The sequence below is a fragment of the Xiphophorus couchianus genome, chromosome 17 (assembly GCF_001444195.1).
Source record: "Xiphophorus couchianus chromosome 17, X_couchianus-1.0, whole genome shotgun sequence".
NCBI classification, from domain to species: Eukaryota; Metazoa; Chordata; class Actinopteri; order Cyprinodontiformes; family Poeciliidae; genus Xiphophorus; species Xiphophorus couchianus.
The window spans coordinates 11,789,498-11,795,497 of NC_040244.1; the positions used below are offsets into that span (position 1 = coordinate 11,789,498).

The 6,000-nt window shown below is 39.1% G+C and overlaps 1 long non-coding RNA gene across 3 annotated transcripts in view; it reads right to left on the bottom strand.

The window, feature by feature from the left end:
- LOC114161109 (uncharacterized) overlaps window positions 1-2,857 on the bottom strand; it is a 47,472-nt gene extending 44,615 nt beyond the window's left edge. For 2 of the 3 annotated variants that reach the window (XR_003598943.1, XR_003598941.1), the window contains exon 1: window positions 2,730-2,857. This is a non-coding gene — a long non-coding RNA (uncharacterized LOC114161109). Of the gene's footprint in view, window positions 1-2,725 lie in introns of all 3 variants that reach the window. The other variant, XR_003598942.1, reaches the window with a different exon arrangement.
- Window positions 2,858-6,000: the final 3,143 nt, after the last annotated feature.

Genomic DNA, 6,000 nt, shown 5'->3' on the forward strand with positions numbered 1-6,000 from the left:
TAGTCCCTCTAGGAAGTTCACTCATCATCTTTCGCAAATTTTGCACGGACTTGCAATTTTCACCACTCACCGCAATTGTTCTGCGAATCTGATCAATTACCTTAACATTTTCTGTATTTACTTTTTTCTAACTTTTTGCAGAATTTGCTTTCTGCATACAGTCCACAATAACTTGAATATCCAATATAGAATTCTTCTTTTACGCTTTGAGAACTTCTCACAACATGATTTAATTTATATTAAGAGTGCCATTTCAAGAAGGTACTTGAAAACATTATTTGCACTTTAAGGACTGACATTCATTTTTTTGCACAAATGCACAGAGAAACGACTAACACCTGTTTTAGTCCCTCTACTGCTTGCTCCCTGAAACACTATTCTATCATTCCCCTGTGACTGAGCCTACGTACCACCAGTCTAACTTTACTGATGCTCATGCAGCATGTGTCACCTACTCTATTACACTGACAAGGTCACAGGGACATTTGAGATTTTTAGAGGGCTTTTTTAAGCTGAAACACTTCAATTACATTTTGTGCAGCATACCCTGCAATCCAGTGACGTGCAGTGAGGTGCAAAGCTGGTGAGGCATTGACTTAACCATAACCTCATATACAAATGTACAGTAGACCACCTGCATGTTATTGTTTACATAAGGAAATTTTGCGCATGCGGACAATACTGAAGGGCAGACAGACAATTCTTCTACATGTCATCCATAGCCGCGCTGCTGCCGTAGAATAATTCCGTTAACTCAATGAAACCTTTGACCTTTGGATATAACTGCTTTTGTTTCTTAAAAACTGTGTCACTTGAAAATGTGACTAATTTAACTGAGAATCAATAATTTGCTATAATTTTTTTTAAAATAATGCCACTGGTGAGTGAGTCCAGTGCTGAAACCAGGAGAAGGATTTTTTTCAAGTTATAGTTTAACCACAAATCATTATCAAAACTGAAGTAAGCTTTCTAGTGTTAGCCTGGCAAAACTAAATAAAGAATAAAAAACACCTGATAATGGTAACTGTAACTGTGGAGTCAGATATAAATCTAAAAACAAATAAGAAAGCTATGCATGTTTTTGACAGAAAACAGTATTTTTCTTAATCTAGTTATATCATGCCTCAGTAGCATTTGCACAATCTCTTTGGGTTTAGTAACCCAAAGGTTTCTAACAAAATATTTGTTGCTGTCAGGAAAAAAAAAACTGTAGGACAGCAATAGTTGGGGAATGATAAACAATTGTAATGTAATTGTAAAGTTTTGATTGTCATGAAATAATGAAGTCGAGTTCTTCCCCAACAGAGCCTTCTCTGATAAAAGTCAAAATTTTCACAAGCCTGACAGAAAACGTTTCAACTTTTAGTTCAAGGTTTTACCCTCTATGCCCTGTTTGTGCTGATTCATCCTCAGAGTGTCAGAGCACAGTGTGCTCTCGGAGGAAGTTAAAAGCCACTGCCACCTTACAGGGAAGATTGGTACCCAGCAGTTTACTTTAAAGTGCCTGAAACTGAATCCTCGTCGCCAACAGCACACAAGACAAAAAGCCTTAAGATGTCAAGATTTTCTGACAGATTCGGCCCAGCTATATTTAGGGAAAACGCACAATAACACCTTACACACAGCACAAGCATGATGTACTGTCCTAATATCGTAATCTATATTTATTCTCCCTAAAGCCTCTTATGTAGCATCATGCCAGTCAGTCATCATTAGATCCAACCAGAGAATATAAATCAATGACAACAGACTTCAAATTAAAATGAGATAATGTCCTAACACTAAGCACAAAACAAATAAAAATGTCAGCAATGCATTTATATTGAGGTTGTGTTTGAGTGTGCATCACAAAGCAGTGCAACAAGAGGGCACACACAGAATTAGAGAGCATGAGAGTTGGTGCACAGGCTTAAAGTGAGCTCTCAACACAGGTACTGTATCATTGAGGAGAGATGTGCTCAATCTGGCTTCATTTTTACTAGAAAGCCTGTCATATTCATATCTCTGTCATTGCCATAGTAACCAAAAGGTCCCTTTTTGAATATCTTTCTTTTGAAGCTTCCACGCAGCTGAAGTCTTCAAATCTGCTTTAATACCAGCAACACAGAAAATGTGTGCATGGGGGTGTGTGTGGAGCTACCTGCACGGGAGCTTGTAAATTTATCTCCATTACTTCCAGTCACAGTGAGAAGGGTGTGCTGAAAGAGTGAAGGAATGAAAGAGGAGAGTGAGAAAGATAGACAGGAGGGGGGGGAAAAAAGCCGGTGTGCTGCTCACTTTGGAGACAGTTGCTAGGTGGAGCAGGGATGATGCTTTGAAGCTTGGATGCGACTGCTCCTGGAACAACCGCCCTAAAAACATGTCCGTTCCTGCTCTACATTAATAAAAAATTTGCATATAGCAAGGAGCGAAGACAAACCTCACATGTATTTATATGTACAAATATATACAACGCTCTACTCTCTCTCAAACAACACTGTGGAGGTGGAAGCCACAGGAAGCTGAAGGTTGAAATATAACAAGGAAAAATGGACATATAGAGAATGTATGGGAACAGAAAACAAGAAGATCAGTGGACATGAGTAAGAGATACAAGCTAGCAGGCCTGCTAATATCCAGCGTCTGCTAATATTCAGCGTAATAAAAATAATAATTTTTGGAGGAAAGAATTCAGAATACAGAGAACTATACCGCAACTGAAATGTTTAATAAAATAAGAACTTACCTACGGAAAACAACACAAATTGAAGGTATCGAACGGGCAGGCTAGCGGAAGTTAGCCGGTGAGCGGAGGTAGGCCTGGAAGGCCAGATCAATCAGATACAACGAGGAACAGCTGTGACGGTTGCTAACAGGTAAACTGAGACGTTGGACGTTTCACCCCCCCCCCAAAAAAGACGTCCTTGCCACAGAATACAGCAACATAATGCAGGAAATTGCCAATATTGTGGAGAAAATGAAACAATAGAACATATTATGTAGGAGCTATGATAGAAAAATGTATGTTGGAAAATTAGAAATATTTAGTAAAAAGAAATATTCTACAGGGAGATTCAGAATGTGTTAAAATTTTATTTATTTGTTTGTTTGTTTATATTTAAGAAAACAGAATTGATCGACAAATAAAATAGACAATTTGAGCCTCACTCTTTACCAGTAGGTGGCGGTAATGCATACCGTACGCTTCTCCAGTCGCTAACAAAAATCAAAAAGAAGAAGAACGTGGAAGTACGGAAGAGGATTAGGGCCACCGAAAAAAAAAAGAATTTTAATTCTGACTTTAATCTCAGAATTCTGACTTTAAAGTCAGAATTATTTTTTTTTTTTTTCGGTGACAAATTTGACAAACTATGGAAATGTTCAAGGGATCTGAATACCTTTTCAAGCCATTGTATATGGGAGTTTGTGATTGCAACATGTCTAAACAAAAAGAAAACACTGTCAAAGTCAAACTATTGACAGTTTATATTGATCCGTCACTAAATCCCCTAATCCCTAATAGCATTTTTTTTGTTGGCAAAGTGTAAAATCCTTCCTTTTATAAAGGTTTCAGAATGTTATTTTGTACCCAAATAAAAAACAAAGAAAAGTTGCAGTCAATACCTCAGGGCTTGTGATAATTGCACAATGTTTTGTGATCTTATTCTGGAAAAAGAAAAAAAACTGCAGACAGAGACAGACATTGGAACGACTAAATAGTTAGGACTAACAGAGAACAAGGAGGACAAGGACCTCTTCCTCCCACCATCTCTGTGAGTCATTGCATTCTCCTCCCACATCCATCTCAATGCTTGATCTCATATGACACTTGCACCCAAGAAAGCCCTGATACCGCACCCAATGACATGTGCCGAAGGATGAGCATATACACAAAGACATCTATAACTGTCATATGCCTGGAAGGATGAGTATGTAAAGCTTACTTATGCATACTTACTTATGCATAAGTAATAAGTAAGTACTTATGCATAAGTACGTATGCATACTTACATAAGTATACATACTTATGTAAGTATGCATACATAAGTATGTATGCATACTTATGTATGCATACATAAGCATACTTATGTATGCTTCTATACATACACAAGTAAAACCAGAGCTGAAAGTCACACAGAAAGCAGGCATTCACACCTATACACTTGCTGTAGGCCAAAGGGAGTTCACCATGGCAACAGGAGAATGGGGCAGTAGCTTGCAGCGTGCGGATGAAATAGGTGAGTGAACAGATATCACTTGCATGTGGCTGCACACACAAGCAGCCACATTTGATGCATATGCACACAAGCAAATGGGAACCGTAAACTCCAATACTTGCTTGGGCGTTTAAGTTATTCGGATAATACAAACATGATCCTATATCCCCTATAAAACCGTGACTGCAGCATTAAATAATTGCAGAAAACAAGCTTGCTGAAAATAGAGCACAACAGTTATGCGCCTGAGTATAAGTGTGTGCAACCATAGAAACTAAAGGAGGCTCCGGGCTATAAATGTCCCATAGCAGAGTAAAGCATCATAGATAAGCGGTGCAGCAGTGCATTGTGTTCACTTCTAAGATGATCTGATGATGTTGTCAATAAATGACCAGCTGTATTATTAGGTGTAGCACGTAATCACTGAATTGCTTACATTTCAACCAACTGGTTACAATGCAAAACAAGAAATGTAAGCACAGTAACAAGTTACCATGGCAACGGAATAAACTCATGCAGTGACTGCACAGTGAAGCATTGAAACAACACGACCCAATAATTCAACTTCAAAATCTCATTGGGAATCGGTCGGAGATGAAATTCCCAAATTTCACCTGCCACTTGAAAACCCCTGTCACCATTGAGTCTCAGTAACGTTAGGAGAGACGATAGAATTGGGGCCGTCGTGTCCACAGCTATTGACTGAGTTGTCCGTGGTGAGAGGGGCATCGCTTGTGAATTCAACTGGGCAGTGTTTCACAGTGAGGCAGACAAGGAGACGGGGTATGATGATGGAGTGAAACCATTAAAAGAGCAGAGTGACTCTGAGACAGCCACAGGGAATTGGGTCGGCGGCTAATTGGACAGAAAGACATCAGTGAGTCTTTTGTGTGTCTACACACACGCGCGCCTTCACACCTGCATTTAAATGACCGAAAGTATGTCCAGTAAAAGGTTGTTACATTTGGATAATATACAAGTAGATGCAGACCACCTATGATACTATTTAGCAAGTGGCATATATTATTCTTTAGGCCGCATGCATATGAGCATATTATCATAAAATAACAGTTTATTATTAACAGTGACTGAGCCAAGAGATGAAACATGATAATTCATAAAATCCTCTCAAGCATGCATACAAACCTCTTACTCACAACCCATGTGTGCACACACATGGGGGCACACTCAAAATGCATGCACACACACACAGAAATGCGCATGTCTCTATGCAGCCTATTTCGCAGTACAGTAAGTAAAGGAGGCTATAAATAGAGTTTAGCAGACACTGTTGTGATGCCGAATAAATTCAGGGGATCTGCTCAGTCCTGCATTTGTCTGTTGCGGGGCAGAAACGAGAGGATCAAATGGAAAAAGAGTGGAGCTGCAGAAAGAGGGTGAAACATTATGCTGTATCATGCTACAGTCAGGGCTGAAGAAGGCAGGACAAAGGGTGGGGATGCATTAGGAAGACACAAACACTTGGAGAGACACTCACTTACGCCGTGATGTATCAGGCACCAGATAGTTTTACACACCTTCTCTCTTTTTGCGAAACAATATTCCTCTTTTTTTTTTTTGTCCTGCTCCCTTCTACATAAGAACTCGCCATATTGATTCACGTCATGTAAGATAATAAAGCATGACGATATATCCTGATATGTTAATTTTTCTGCATTGTTATAGTTCCAATCCAGGGGTGTTTCAGTAAAAGTAGTACGTTGTGTTCTTGTGATTTGTTCAATTTTTCTCCTAAGTCAGAAATTCCAGGTGATAGTTTGGAAAATGGAATTGAACGCCAGAG